Source organism: Littorina saxatilis, linkage group LG1, assembly GCF_037325665.1.
Source record: "Littorina saxatilis isolate snail1 linkage group LG1, US_GU_Lsax_2.0, whole genome shotgun sequence".
In the NCBI taxonomy this organism is placed as follows: Eukaryota; Metazoa; Mollusca; class Gastropoda; order Littorinimorpha; family Littorinidae; genus Littorina; species Littorina saxatilis.
Genome location: NC_090245.1, coordinates 2889709 through 2905903, shown reverse-complemented (window position 1 = coordinate 2905903; position 16195 = coordinate 2889709).

Below are 16195 nucleotides of genomic sequence, written 5' to 3'. Positions count from 1 at the left end.
ACTTCCAAAAGGGTCTATCACGTTTAACAACATCAGTTCTAAAACTTACTCCAACAATTGAGTGATCAGAATAGTAACCTGGTGTAATATCCGCTTTCACAATCTCAAAACCTAACTGCTCTGACACAAGGAAATAATCAAGTCTGCTTCGCTGTGAACTATGAAACCGCCTCCATGTATACTGTCTCATATTAGCATGTAAGGCTCTATATATGTCAATGAGATCATACTGCTCCATAAAATCAACAACTTTTCTCCTACTATTGACTTTATAAGATTTGGCCGGGTAGTTTGTATCAACATTGGGGTTTATAACAACATTCCAATCACCTCCGATAATAATTAACTCATTATCCATCTGCACAATTCTCTCAAACAGTTTATCAAAAAAAGCAGGACAATCAGCATTACTTGGGCCATAAACATTTGCAAGGGTCAGACGTTTTTTCAAAATCTCAATATCAATCAAAATATACCTTCCATCATCATCTTTGACAATATTATGAATCTTATAAATCAAAATTATTTTTAAACAATACAGCAACACCTCTACTTGCATAATCATTACCAGCAACAATGCATTCATAGCCCCACTGTGACCTAATCCAATTTTCTTGGTGACTTTTCCAGTGCGTTTCTTGTAGCAAGAAAACATTTCCATTCTGCTGTCTTAAAAAGTCAAACACATCTTTCTTTTTCTTGAAGTCTCCAAGTCCATTTACATTAAAGGAACAAATGTGTAACTCTTCATGGACTACCATTGTGATCAAACACAAAAACCATTATACTTTTTCATCCAAATAAATATTGATCAAGTGCAAAAAGTGTATTGTAGGCCATCCTTTTGAGAGAAGGGGACGTGTGGTACAGCAAAGACAGGGTCTCACGTATGCAAACAGGGAGGAGACATGGCAAAAGCATCAACCTGAGTGTCACTGTCACAGTGTAGCTCCTGTAAGCTTGCATTGTACAAAAGGAAGCCCTGACCACATTCAACACAAATACACAAATATATATGCATGTAAGCAGCCCTGACCACATTCAACACAAATACACAAATATATATGCATGTAAGCAGCCATTTCTCACAAATCGAGCAGAAGAGCATAGCAACAGGTCGAGGCAGTAAAAGCGATAACACTAGGACCAGGAGTTTTTAAAAAAAATTGCAAACATTGGGAGACAGCACACAAAAGCAGTAGTGATACAACCAAACTCTGGACAATACATCAGCGAGCAAACAGAACCATTACCCATAATCGACACAGGCATGAGAAATATAGAACCATACATCCAGCATATTGATGGTAATAGACACATCATAAAATCGCGACCACCAGCTCAACACACTAACAGGGGCACGAAGGGGGGGCCAACAACGCGGCACGAATGACACGAATACCAAACAACAAAGAGAACAAGCAAAAACGGAACAAAAGTTACAACAAAAAAGAGTAAACAGACATGAATACAAGTAACACATACCTTCGGATCTTGCCACTGAGCTATAGGACGGAGTATGTTTCCAGGAACTTTATTGAACTTTATCCAAGTACTTAAAAGTACACAGTTGTAGTCGATCGATTAACGCCATTTTGGATTGCACCGATCACGTGGTTTTTCGTGTGGCGACTGGAAATATTTTCACCGAAGCTACTCTCAGTATGTATTATGTACGGCTTAGTAACATGGCTGGATGACAAAACATTTGATGTAGAATGAAAACAAGTGACGGACCACTCTCCGTCCTGTAATGTTGATCAGCTTTCCTTTCACTGCGTGTCGTTTCTTGTTTAGTTAGCCTAGTGTGTCCTACGTTTATTCTATGTTAGGGTTTTCTAACATATTTTGTCTTGGTGTTCATGATAGCTTTGGTGATTTTTTCTTGATTTGCCGCCATCTTGTTTCGGCCGCCATTTTGACGTCCATCTTTGATGTTTATGTTTTTAGGACACCTTTGATGTTTAGTTTGATGTTTCGAATTCTAAGTTTAGTTTTTTCTTTTTATCAGTTTCCACCGCTCCGCGCTCCGCGCTTCTCGCTCCGCGCTTCTCGCTCCACGCTCCACGCTTCACACTCTACTGTTCTGCGCTCTCACTCAAGCTAGTCATATCTACTCCACATTTTAGCATCAATTCACATTCTAAACTTAGATCAGTTTTTCCGCCACGCTCCTATATAAGTTACTTAGCTCTCCATAGGTTTATGTTTAGCTTTTTATATATTGATATTACGAGCTGATTCCGGATTCCTATGACATTGACAAGTATGACCATATCCACAATAAAACTTTAATTAATTTTCCAATTCTAGTGTTCGTTTTGTTTTGTGAGCGCGTCGGTTCTTTGTAGCACCAAAATTACATCCTCCAGAATTTACATAAGTCATCTTAAAATCTTACAGCAACTCAAGGGCAAGCACAGTGGAAACTATGATATTTTTTGGAACATTTTGGATTGTTTTCGACAAAGAACTTTATGAATTTCTGTAGGCCTGTGATTAGGGCCACTGACTTTTGAACTTCTTATTCTTACGAATCTTGTGAAGAAATCATGAACCTTTTGTCTTAAAGGAACTGTGTTTCGCATCTAGCGAACGATATTTTAATTGATTTGTCGGGCCCAGAGCAGAGCAACTTAGGCATTATTTTAGGTTTGTTGACCATAGCATTGCACACTTCGTACTAAGTATTTCCTTCCCCTCTAGTGAGTGACCCGAGGTGTGCCGTTTTGAATTTTGTTTCTCTATATTTTATAGGGCGGCCCTATGCTCCACAGGGAGTCTACAGGAATAAGTCAAGTCAAGTCATATTTTATAGGTCTTTGTTAACCTCTACGTTTTCACTTGACTTAAAGTATGGATGAGAAATTACCTTCTCGTGAGAGTACCGAGCGATTCCCTTACACTTTGAAATTAGAGAGGGATGAACATTTTGCTTCGGACACTGATAGTCGTAAGAATGAAGGCGACCATGATGGCGCTCAGGGCGAGCCTCTAGCTGAATCCACTCAGACCCAAGACACTTTGAATTCAGATAACATTCATTCTCCCACACAGGAAGATTTAGGAACTGAGCCCTCCCAACAGGCTGCAAGTGCAGAGCATCTCGCTCAACGAAGTAGAGAAGAAAGAGGCCCCGCCATTGTTAGGGCTAGACTTAATGCTGAGCTGAGGGAGCTGTCAGACAAGTACTGGGCCATAAGCCGAGCTCATAAGAATATGATCAGCGAGTTGTGCACAGCCTTTAGGGAAACACCAGACAAAAGGAGAGTCCTTAAAGCTCAAAAAATAACCCTCTGTGAGCGCCTAAACGAGCTGAATGTAGCGAACTCGAGGCTTCGTCAAGTGGCTGAAAGTGATGTAGCTATAGAAGAGGATTTGAGCGATATGCACATGCAAACGGAGACGCTCAAAGAACAATACCGCAGTCTCTTTCCCAAGTTAGACCCGTACGCCTCCAGCTCGGACTTGACTTCCACAGTCGCTTCTGGAGGTGCTAGAGAGGTTTCTCTAGATGCTTCTTTGGCGGTTAGCGCAGCGAGATTTAGGTCCCAGCAAATGGTCGCAGATGAAAGGGCCAGACTAGAAGAGACTCTTTTGCTTTTAGAAAGGGAATCTCATGCTTTGACTGCTGAGAAGAATGCAGAGATGCAAAGGGAGTGTGCTTTAGCTGCTGAGAAGAAGGAAAGAGAGTGTGCTCGTTTAGAGAGAGAAGCTCAAGATGAAAGGTTAGCTTTGAAGAAAAAGGAAAAGGAAGTTAAGACTGCACTAGAGAGGGTGGAGAGAGAAGGCAAGATGCAAGAAGAGCATGAAGTTTTTAAGATCATTAAAACTGACATAGAAGACCAGCAAAGGGCTAGAGAAAGATTCATGCCCCAACTACCTCGTGACAGCCCCATTGATAGGTACCTAGGTACTCACAACACCCTGCATGTAGGTACACACACAGAGAGCATAGGAGATGTGGCGGTAGGGTATGATAGGCACACACAGCACACACAAGACACACATAAGCCTGCGACAGCCGACACCTACGCCCGCCCGCGTCACCAGCCGGGAGCCATCACCCTCGTCTCTGCGCAACATCAGCCTGCGGCAGCCAAGCCTGGACTCCCGCCACTTCAGAAGCCCACGGAGGTCAGGGCTTATGCCCCTTCGCATCTCCAGTCGGCCGCCGAGGATATCCGCGACACTCTTCGAGGCATCTCCAGGACCCTTGCCCAACCTTTCTCCGCTTTTCACCCACTTCCAGCAGCAGTCACAGCCACGGCTCCTACCACTACGACGATGACCACAGCCACCACGATGACGACAAGAGTCGGAGGCCAATTCGCGACCTCCTTTCGGCCTCAGTTTGTCAAAGCTGAGATTCCAAGCCACGGAGATCATCCTCGCCAGATCTACGCGCCTTCCCGCTTCCCTCACAAACCCCTCAATCCATCAGCGAGACCTTTTCCCAGGCCTTTCCCTGGTCCTTTTCCTGCCATGACCTCCCGAGAGTCTCCGACCTACGTGCCAAACTTTGCATATGGGCCTTCTGTCATGCATCCTCCCATGCAAACACAGCAATATGACCACGCTGCAAGCTTTGCTCCTGACACTCACTACACACAGCATGGTTTTCAAGAGGCTCCGGTCACGAGTCCTTCAGACGTCTACTACGGGCAAGATGTATACCTTCCTCAGATGCAAGGCCAGCCAGCGCTCTCCGAGGGTTCTGCCCTAGCTCGTACTCTAGCTGAGGCTCTCCTGATCAACAGGTTACCGACGCAGGAGCCCACTACATTCTCAGGAGATCCATTGACGTACCCTCTCTGGAGGTCCTCATTCACTCTTTTGATTGAGCGGCAGGGCGTTTCTGCAGAGGAAAAGCTCCTCTACTTGGAGAAGTACTTGGACGGTCCGGCGAAGGATGCGGTCAAGGGACTCTTTCTGATCAGGGATGCCCAGGCCTATCAGCAGGCCCTTCAGACGCTGGAGGAAAGGTTCGGCAGTTCTTTCGTCGTTGCCAGAGCCTTCCGAGAGAAACTAGATGCATGGCCGGTAATCAAACCCAAAGATGGACAAGCCCTCCGTGCCTTCTCGGACTTTCTTGGACAATGCCTTGTGGCGAGCCGAGTGATAGGCCAGCTACAGAATCTGGAAGACCAAGCCTATCACAAGACACTCATGAGCAAGCTTCCAGATTGGTTGGTGAGAAACTGGGTGCGGAAAGTACACAAGACCAAGAACGAGAAGAAACGCTACCCTACCTTTGAGGAGTTGTCAGCTTTCATCAAGACAGAGGCAGACATCCTTTGCGAGCCCCTTTTCTCCTCCAGCAAATCTGCCGCCTCTTCCACCTCACAGACCGCCAGTTCAGCAGTCCCCAAGAAAACATCGTACAGTACGGATTGTTCTACTGCATTTGCAGGTCAAGAGTGTGACAGATGTCAGCACCACGCTAAAACTGTCCTGAGTACGAACTGCGACGAAGTTTGTCCCTTTTGTACCGTTCGTTTTCCGACCAGCTCTTTTTCTCATCCTCTACTCAGATGTCAGAGGTTCGATGAGATTCCCGTTGAGGACAGGAAACACTTCATGTACGAAACGTCCTTGTGCTTCTCCTGTGCCAGAAAGACTGACCATAGCATTTAACCATGCAAAAACTGAATTGGTGAACTTTTGTACACAAAGAACCCCTGATATCGCAGATCTAAACTTTGGCAATACCATCCTTGAAAGTTCCCAAAATCACAAACACTTAGGAATAATAATACAAAACAACTGTAAATGGGATGAACATATAAAATCTCTTGTTGCAAAGTGCAGAACTCTCGTAGCTTGCTTGCGTACATACAAATATAGACTGAGCCGAAAATCATTGGAAATTATGTATAAATCCTTCATTCTACCACACTTTGATTATTGCGACATAATATGGGACAATTGTAGCAAAACCCTAACAGATGAACTCGAACAGTTAAACCTAGATGCAATACGAACAATCATCGGAGCTGTCCGCGGAACCAGTCACTTTAAGCTTTACGGAGAATCTGGACTCCAATCATTATCTGAAAGGCGTAACCGTCATAAACTAACAATGTTCCATAAAATTACTCACGACAAGACCCCCCCCATACCTACAAGCAGCACTCCCACCTCTCGTAGCAGCCAACAACCCCTACCACAGACGCCGCCCCTTAGAACGAAGTATACCCCCACATCGAACAGAAACGTACAAAACATCCTTTTTTCCTTCGACAACAGTACTCTGGAACCAACTACCTGAACAAATACAGTTAACCGACTCCCTCGGGGAATTTAAACATTACTTAACAAAAGACGACACACAAATTCCCGTTTACTTCTACAGTGGCAGTCGACAAACACAAATAATCCACACAAAAATGAGACTTAATATCAGCGATCTAAAGAAAGACTTAGTTGAGCGACACCTTGCGGAAAATAGCGTATGCGACTGTGGTGATGGAACAGAAACTGCAACACACTTCTTACTAGAATGCCGTTTACACTTAGCTGCAAGAAACAACACAATCAACAAACTAACCAACAACTTCATACACACAGATATTCTACTTCATGGAAACCCCTCCTTGCAAACAAAAATTAACAAAAAAATCTTTTTAACAGTGCAGGAATTTATTGGACAGTCCGGCCGTTTCGAACAGATAAACATGTAAAGTGAAAACAAAATCGATACGTCTACTCGTCTCTCTCTCTCTCTCTCTCTCTCTCTCTCTCTCTCTCTCTCTCTCTCTCTCTCTCTCTCTCTCTCTCTCTCTCTTTCTCTCTCTCTCTCTTTCACTCTCTCTCTCTCCCCCCCTCTCTCTCTCACTCTCCCCCTCTCTCTCACTTTCCCCCTCCCTCCCTCCCTCTCTCCCTCCCTATCTCTTACTCGCTAATACCATCAATATTATATATGTATTCTAAAACTGATTTTTGTTTTGATGTACAATTTTCATTCAATTTTCTTTTCATGTTTACTTGCTTTTCATTTAAACTGTACCCTCCCCAATCACACAATTCACCTCCCTCTCCTTCCTTCCTTTACTGTCTTTCTTTATCATCATTATGCAACGTTCATTACGTTGTTAATAGATTTGGTTTATTGAGACAAATTTTTCAGCCGTTACCGCCTTATGTTGTACTGTCATGCAGGAACACCACTATAAGCTCCTAGCTTGTTGCTGTTTCTGTGAACTTTGTATACATGTCATGATTGTAACCTTTGTTAAAATAAACTTATGTTTAAACCAAAGACTGACCATAGAAGTGTAGACTGCACTACCAGGGCGATATGCGACAAGTGCCAAGGCCCACATCTCACTATGCTGCATGGAGTGCCCAGCTACAGGAAGAAGATTCCCAATCAGCAACGGAATGCCCAGGGACCGCCAAATTCTTCCAAGTTTGTCTGTCTCAGTCAAGATGCCCGTGTTTCTGCCTCTGGATCAGCATTCGCGACGACCAACAAGTCAGACAGACCAGTCAGAGCTACCATGATTGTTCCGGTCAGAGTTTCGACGAAGGAGAATCCCACGGTAGAGCATACGACATACGCACTGCTTGACACCTGGGGCCAGTTTCATAAGCCAGAAACACAGTCGACCGACTGCAGTTGTCCGAGATAACCACAGTAATCCGACGTAATCGGGTTTCACGAACAAAATTTCGGTCGACTGACTGCGGGTCGTCTCACCGGAAGTCGGCCGAACACGGTGATGCTCTCCCCCCAACACTGTGTTCGGCTTACTGCGGTAAACCGAAAAAAAATGTAATTATCCGCACAGTCAATGGCAGAATGCTCACACTTGTTTGGATTGTGAGCCAAACCTTGTGATTGTTCTTCGAAATGTATCTATCATGACGCAGTAATCCAGGAGACAAGTCTGGGTTATGTCTTGAAGACGTCACATTATGGCGTAAGAGGGTTCGACGTCACGCGAAGGAATTACTGAAAGTCTCGGTCATTGTTATTTTGAGCGGGCCGAGACTTGTTTTTTCTTCGAAATCGGCCATTTCCACGTGCGAATGAGCAAACGGAAGTGGTAATGTTGCTAAATTTAGCCCTCGACTTGGCCATTCGGATTACTGTTCAGTCGGTCGACTGCGGTTGTCCGCGGGTGACGGTGATTCGCTCATGAAACGCGCTTTTCGGTGACCCGGCGATCAACCACAGTCCATCGACTGGGCAGTCGATCGACTGTCAGTCGGTTCACTGCTATCTTATGAAACTGGCCCCATGTCTTGCATATCCTTCGTTACTGAATCTTTGAGTGACAAGCTGAACACTCATTCTGAGCCAGCGTCATTGAGGCTGAACACTATGACTTCTCAGAACACTCATATCGAATGTCAGAGAGTGACCGGATTGTGTGTCAAGGCCCTCAACTCCAATGTTTCCCACAACTTGAAAACACTCTACACGGCGGACCATCTCACCAATGACACTGAGAACATTCCCACATCAGAAACCGCTCGCAACATCAAGCATTTGAGCCATATTGCCAGCGAGATTGCCCCATTGCTTGAAGGCTGCACTCCCGGGTTGTTGATTGGCTACGATTATGCAGAGCTATTCATGCCAGAGAGAGTCGTCAAAGGAGACCCATACGCCGTTCTCACACCGTTGGGTTGGACCATACTGGGACAAGTGTCGCCGAAACAGTCTGTCCATGACGTGATGCACGTGTCTCTGACAGAACAGTATTGTCCCAGCGAGTACGAAGGTGAATCAGTCACTTTCGTATATCGCACGACACTCGCCGAACCCAGCATCTCCGACCCCCTCCATGTCATGGAAAGGATTTTGACCAGACCACGACGAAGAAGACCACGACAAAGAAGACCAGTACAAAGAAGACCACAACGAAGAAGACCACAACGAAGAAGAAAGTGGCTTCTTCCCCAACGAAACGTTGCTGTCGGAGACGTCGTCGTGCTACGTGACGAAGCCGTATGCAGAGCAGATTGGCCTCTTGGACTCGTGACGGAGGTCCGCCCCAGCGACGATGGACTCGTGCGAACCTGCAAGCTGAAGACTGTCAAGGTCACCTCGAAGACGAGCCATTCCACTTTCTACTACTGGCGCCCTATCTCCAAGCTGACCGTGCTGGTGAAGGCAGACCCGGACACCCAATGACTTTTCCAGTGAACTTTACTGTTTCGACAGACCGTCTGTGCATGTTTTGGTCTGACGTAATCCGTTCGCCTTTTTTTGACAGGTAGCGCTGTTTTGATTTTGGGGAGAAAATTTCGTCTTAATGCAAATATTTTTTGTGACTTTGTGGTTTCTCTCCATTTTGTATATATGTTTTTGGTTCCGCTTTTTTGGAACGAAAGCTCTTGACAGAGGCAAGCGCTTAATGAATCGGTTTTGTTTAGTCCTTCCCGCGTGCGGATACCTGTGCTTATGATTAAGAAGACGGAAGATGTTTTTCATTTGTATTCTTCTGTAGGTTGCGACTACAGTCATCCATACTGAGTTTGCAGTTTATGTAAAGGTGTAAGAATAATGTTGACACGATATGTTGAGAGTGACGGACCGACGAAATATGATGTTACACTTGTTGAAAGAACACGTGGGATTTTTTAGAGTGGGACTCAAAGAGAGTGCGTTTCGAACAGCTACGTTTTGGTTAATGTCAAAAGGATTCTGTAACGTTTCGGATTTTTTGTATTTTGAACCACGTATGAGAGTGCGTTTCGAACAGCTACGTTTTGGATAATGCCAAAAGGATTCTGTAATGTTTCGGATTTTGTTTTTGAACCACGCATGTATTCCATGATTTTTGCTGATTTTTTATGTCGACTTTTGTAAAGACTAAGATGTCTTCGAGGGGGGAATGTGAATGCCCCTGCTAAGGAGCCTTCTGTGTATTTAGATTCTTTTTGTTTTGCTTGTGTTTTTTAGTCATGCTTCTAGCTTGACTCGCATGCGACTTTCCGTGGTGGTGGCTTCCCCTTTTTCTGATCTCCTTCTCACCTCTTTTCTTTCACTTTTCTTTCCTTATCTCACTTTTGCCCCTATTTGTTCCCATTTTGCAACCACCTCTGTAGGTTCGCGTGCGGGTCTAGCTCGCTCTTTATCTTTTATTTTTCTTTATTAAGTATGAGCGTCCTGGTACGACCTTTGTTTTGTTTTACTGACATTAAATATTGTAACGAACAGATTTATAAACGAGAATGTGGCAGGCGTTTTTCTGATATTAATTTCATGTGCCTGTATGGCTCACGCTGGACTTTGCTAGCCTATGAAGATTTTCCCCGGAGAGCACGGGACGCATGTTTTGCAGCAGTATAACCGTAGTATCGCGTAGTAACTTTTAGTTCACCTCTGTGGTGGATAGCCTGTATTCGTTGTCACTTGCTGGGAAGCCGTTCAGGGAACAACATGTGTTTTAGTATAGATAGGGTTTTTGCTCTGTTCCTGGGACCAGTTTTATCAAGTTAATTTGTAATGTTCTGTTTAGTTGCTCGCCTTGAGCCTGTTTAGGTTATATTGATGCTGTCAAAGGCGAGTATCCATTTCTGACTCCATGTTGCTCTTATTTACCGAATTCGTGTAATTTTCGTTTCGAATCTTTGTTTGTTATGACTTCTTTCCGTCTCTGTGTCTTCTGTCCGTTTCTTTGTCTTCTTTCCGTTTCTTTGTCTTACGTTTTTATCTATGCAAGGTAAGAGCTGAGACTGTTCTGGTTTATTATGATTTGACTTTAAGCCAGTTTTTGTTTGCTAACCTTCTGTAAGATTTTGGTTCATGTTTGCGAGTTGTATTTGTATTTCTCCGTCCTGTAATGTTGGTCAGCTTTCCTTTCACTGCGTGTCGTTTCTTGTTTAGTTAGCCTAGTGTGTCCTACGTTTATTCTATGTTAGGGTTTTCTAACATATTTTGTCAAGTTGGTGTTCATGATAGCTTTGGTGATTTTTTCTTGATTTGCTGCCATCTTGTTTCGGCCGCCATTTTGACGTCCATCTTTGATGTTTATGTTTTTAGGACACCTTGATGTTTAGTTTGATGTTTCGAATTCTAAGTTTAGTTTTTTCTTTTTATCAGTTTCCACCGCTCCGCGCTTCTCGCTCCGCGCTTCTCGCTCCATGCTCCACGCTTCACACTCTACTGTTCTGCACTCTCACTCAAGCTAGTCATATCTACTCTACATTTTAGCATTAATTCACATTCTAAACTTAGATCAGTTTTTCCGCCACGCTCCTATATAAGTTACTTAACTCTCCATAGGTTTATGTTTAGCTTTTTATATATTGATATTACGAACTGATTCCGGATTCCTATGACATTGACAAGTATGACCATATCCACAATAAAACTTTTAATTAATTTTCCAATTCTAGTGTTCGTTTTGTTTTGTGAGCGCGTCGGTTCTTTGTAGCATCAAAATTACATCCTCCAGAATTTACATAAGTCATCTTAAAATCTTACAGCAACTCAAGGGCAAGCACACTAAGTTCTTGTTCGATTTCTGTCAACAGACTTTTGGCTTCTGGGGATTTACCCCTAATCAATGCGTTCTCACATTCTTCCAGGTCATCATTTTCCTGGTCCTCTTGGACAATCAAAACATCACAATCAGACGTTTTTGTTCTTTTCTGTCTGGCAACGTGTGCCTCAGAATCATCAGATTCAGAGCTTGCATCTTCTCTCAGTCGACGTTTCAATGATTCAGCAATCATTGTAGCAAACTTATCAAGCTTCTTTTCAAATTTATCGTCTAAACTCTGGACCAGAGCTTTCACAGAGTCTGGTACAACCTCTGTATTAACAGCCTGTTCAGTGTCACTGAGACTGGGTGGAACGGACCGAGAGTCCGCCATTACTGATGAAGGTCTGAGAGCCGGTCAGTGCCAGACTTTGGTCGAACTGTATAGCGACCACAGGGCTAGAAAATTCACTGAAAGGACCACCCTGATAACAATGAACAAAGAATTTGACTTAAAAATAACACTAGGATCACTAAAGTGAAATGAAAGTTTTACGCCCTCACGGCAAAGCCATTAGGGGCATGTTACACGGGAAAACCCGGCTTTGTATGAAAATAAAAAATAAAAATGCGGGGGAGGGGGGGGGGATGTAGACAGCTGGCTGCCGGCTGCTAGAGGAGACCTGAAATGGGCTTGGGACCTGGTTGGGTCGTCTTGGGTCAGTGCTGAAATGGTTACTTTTTTGGCTGTTGGCCGAACGGACACCCGGGCTTCATATTTTTGCATGCATGTATTCGTGTTTCCAAGGCCTGAGGCTTTCGCTGTGACCCTGGGATCTTTATCGTGCGCATGCGTGCACACGGGGGTGTTCGGACACCGAGGAGAGTCTGCACAAAGTTGACTCTGGGACACACATCCCGCGCCGAACTTGGGGGTTGAACCCACGCGGATAGTAACAACCGGTTTTAAAGCCAGCGCCTCTACCGACTGGGCAAACTCCCCCCCCCCCCCCCAATTTGTTGGGGTCAAGAAGTTCCATGGAGGGCGGGGGGTATGGAGTAACACATAGTGTTTTGCTCAGAACATTCCCACCCATGCAGAGCCGCGCTATGGGTACGCATTACCGTGAAGCTGGCAGTCAGTGCTACCAAATGTCGTCTGTGTCTACCACTCGGTGGTGACTTAATGTGGGTCTATGTAAGCAGATGCCAGCGCAAGCAATCTGATGCAGAGTCAGGAGGCGGTTTGGTACAAGAGAACCTTAGAGGCCACAGCCTCGGCCGTCTAAGGGATCTGTGTGTCTGGAGGCACATTTGGTTTCTGAGGTTCAAGCGGAGCTGTTGCCTCTGCTCCCAAGTTCCCGTGTCTGGAGGCGTTTTTGGTATGGTAGCAAACCTGTAGGTTGGGGCCTCTACCTTTCAGGATGCCAGGACTACAAAATGTGTGTCTTGGGACACATTTAGCTTAGGATTCCAGAAGTGGATCTGTGCTGTGCTGGGTCTGCTGCAAGCACACTAGAACCAGCTCGCAACAGTTGAGGTGAACAAATTGGTGACCAAGACCATCATCGGTTTCTCTCCGAGTGATGGGTGTGGGCGGAGAAAGTCTCCCAGACTGAGAGCATTCTCCCTTCTGTAGCGGATGAGACTAGACATCTCTTCCTTGAGAGTGTCACAACCTTCAAACACGTGTGTGAGGTGTCCAGTCTTGCCACACTGACAGACTACCTTGTCCCAGTAGATGCGGCTGCTGACCGTGCGCAAGCGACGCAACAGGCTCATGGGTCTCGGGGGGAGTGGGAGGTGGTGCCCTTTCCTATTGTAGGGGAGGTGTATCCATCCTCTCTCTTCACATGTTTGTGACCGTGTCTGCTCTCTTTCCTCTCTTTTCAGCTTGGCTGGCAGCTGTGGGGCTTCTTGGCAGGAGAGCCGAATGTCCGTCACTGGCATGGTTGACATAGCTGCTGCATTGTCCGCCATTTTGTGTCCCCTCATTCCTGTGCCATGAGGGAAACATCTGTTCCTTTTGTATTAATTTGGTTGGCCAAGAAATGAATTTCAGTTTGCATCTCTCCTCTGTTCTTGGTACCATGTGCAAGTGCTTGCAACGAGGATTTTGAGTCCGTAAGGATGACCACCCCCAGGGGTGGGGTTGGCAGATCGTTTATCAGTGTGCAGGCCATGTAGATAGCAAATAACTCTGCAGAGAAGATGCTGATCCCCTTGTTTAGCTTGTATTTTCGTGTTATATCAAGTCCAGGAATCGACAAGGCACACCCAGCCTCCCCTGACTGCAGGATCGAACCATCTGTGAAGACCTGTAGGTGGCTTTTAAATCGTTGATCGATCTTTTCTTTTGCAACTGTGGCTAGCAGCAATGGGTCTTCTGCCTTTTTGAGGCCGTCTCCATAGTCTATGATCAGATTTGGGGCTTCAAGCAGCCATGGAGGGTAAGGAAGAGTACCACCTGTGACCAGCTTTTCCTTGGACAGGCCACTCTGTTCCCATATGCCCTTCACATGGTTGTATATTGGGAGCACTGTTTGAGTCTTGGACTCAAGAGCTTTGTATTGCATGTGGTCGGTATCTCCCATGTCTGGGGTAAATACTTCCACTGCCGTGTTTGGGACACAGTGTATTCTGACAGCCAGCTGTGCACATCTGAGGTGGCATTCCTCTTTCAGTGGCAGCCATCCCACTTCCTGGTAAAGTAGGGTGGAGACTGCCGATCTGGGGACCCCCAGCGCCACTTTGAGAGCAGCTCTTTCTACTCTTTCAAGCTTTACCCACTGACTGTCAGGAGCTGCAAAGAAAGCCTCTTGGCCATAGCTGAGGCGCGACCGAACAAGGGCACGGACAAGATGGATCAATGGTTTTCCGGCTGCCCACGACTCTCTGCTCAGAACCTTTATCAGGTTTAGAGAGCGTTGAGCTTTTCTCACAAGTGAGTCTATGTGTGGGCCCCAACTGAGAGAGCTTGTGAATGTCACTCCCAAGAACTTGGTTTTATCTGCTGGCACCAGCTGCACCCCATTTATGGTGATGGAACATGTCCTTTTGACAAGCTGCACTCCTGTGAAAGCCATGAACACGGTTTTTTCGGTAGATAGCTCAAAGCCATTCGTCTGCATGTAGTCAGCGATTTGGTCGACTTTTTCTTGGTACCGCCCCATTTTTGTTTTGATTGTTCTTTCTGACTTGCAGTTGACTGCTTCCCAGAGGGCCATGTCATCGGCAAACAGAGACAATGAGGCCTCCTTGAGGTTCAGATTTGCTGCATCGTGGACCATGATGCTGAACAATATGGGGGCTATGATGCTTCCTTGAGGCACCCCCATATCTAGGACATGTGTTTGAGAGATGGACTGCCCCACTCTAACAGCCATGGACCTGTCTGTGAGGAATTCCTGGACAAATTCCAGCAGGCGCCCTGAGATCCCCATGTTGGACATTTTCTGAATTAGCTTTCCATGCCAGACCGTGTCAAATGCTCTTCTAATGTCGAAGAAGGTTGCCAGCACTGTTCTGCCTCGTGCTTTAGCCTTCTTGATGTGGGCTGTAAGTTTTACCACATGCTCCATGCAGGCTCGACCCTTTCTGAAGCCTGCCTGGCAGAGGGGAAGAATGTTGTTCTTTTCAAGAAAGTGTTCTAGTCTGTTTTTTACAATTCTTTCGTATACCTTGCCAAGGTGAGGTGTGAGTGAAATTGGGCGGTAGCTTGTCGGCAGGTGCCGGGGTTTACCGTCTTTGGGAAGAGCAATCACCAGAGCGTTTTTCCAGGCTGAGGGAAGTTTTGAGCTCGCCCAACAGTGCTGGTAAAACTGTAGCAGCACTTCCAGCATGGGCTCAGGAAACCGGCGTATCATGTTGTATGAAATGGGGTCTAAGCCGGTTGCAACATTTCCGGATTTGATTCCTTGGATTGCCTTCCTCAACTCATTGATACCCAGGTCCTAGTTTATCGGCAGTGAGTTGTCTGCTGCTGCTCGCCCGAATTTATCTTCTTTCTTTCGACGGTAATCAGCGAGCGACTGTGGCATATGAGCTGCCTGACTGACTTTTGCAAATGTCTCAGCCAGCACCTCGGCCTTCTCAAGAAGCTGAGAGAGGGTGTCCCACAAGGCGGAGTGATCTCCCCTACCCTCTTCCTCGTCTACATAAATGACATCACAACAACGGTGCCAAAACATGTCTCGAACACCCTGCATGCGGATGACTTTGCAGTCTGGTGTGCAGAAGAACACACCTCCACAGCAACACACCGTATCCAGAACACCATCAATAGCGTGTCCAGCTGGTCAGAACACTGGGCATTACAGCTGAACACTACCAAGACGGTCAGCACTCTCTTCTCACTCTCCACCTCCAAGGAAAAGGTCCTGCTGAAACTGAAAGACCAAGCAGTCCCACAGGTCGACACGCCAACGTTTCTGGGAGTCACCCTGGACACACGTCTGACGTGGAAGCCGCAGATTGAAGCGACAGAAGGAAGAGCGATGAAGAAGCTCTCGCTCATGAAGAAATTGGCAGGAACCCAGTGGGGCGCAAACTCTGGCATTCTGAAACAGGTCTACACAGGCGCTGTCAGACCGGTCATGGAATACGCCTCCTCAACATGGACCACTGCCTCCAAAACCAACAAAGGAAAGCTGGACAAAGTCCAGAACATGGGGCTAAGGATCATCCTCGGTGCCATGAAAAGTACACCCATCCAAGAAATGGAGAAAACAGCAGACCTGGAACCACTCGAGGAC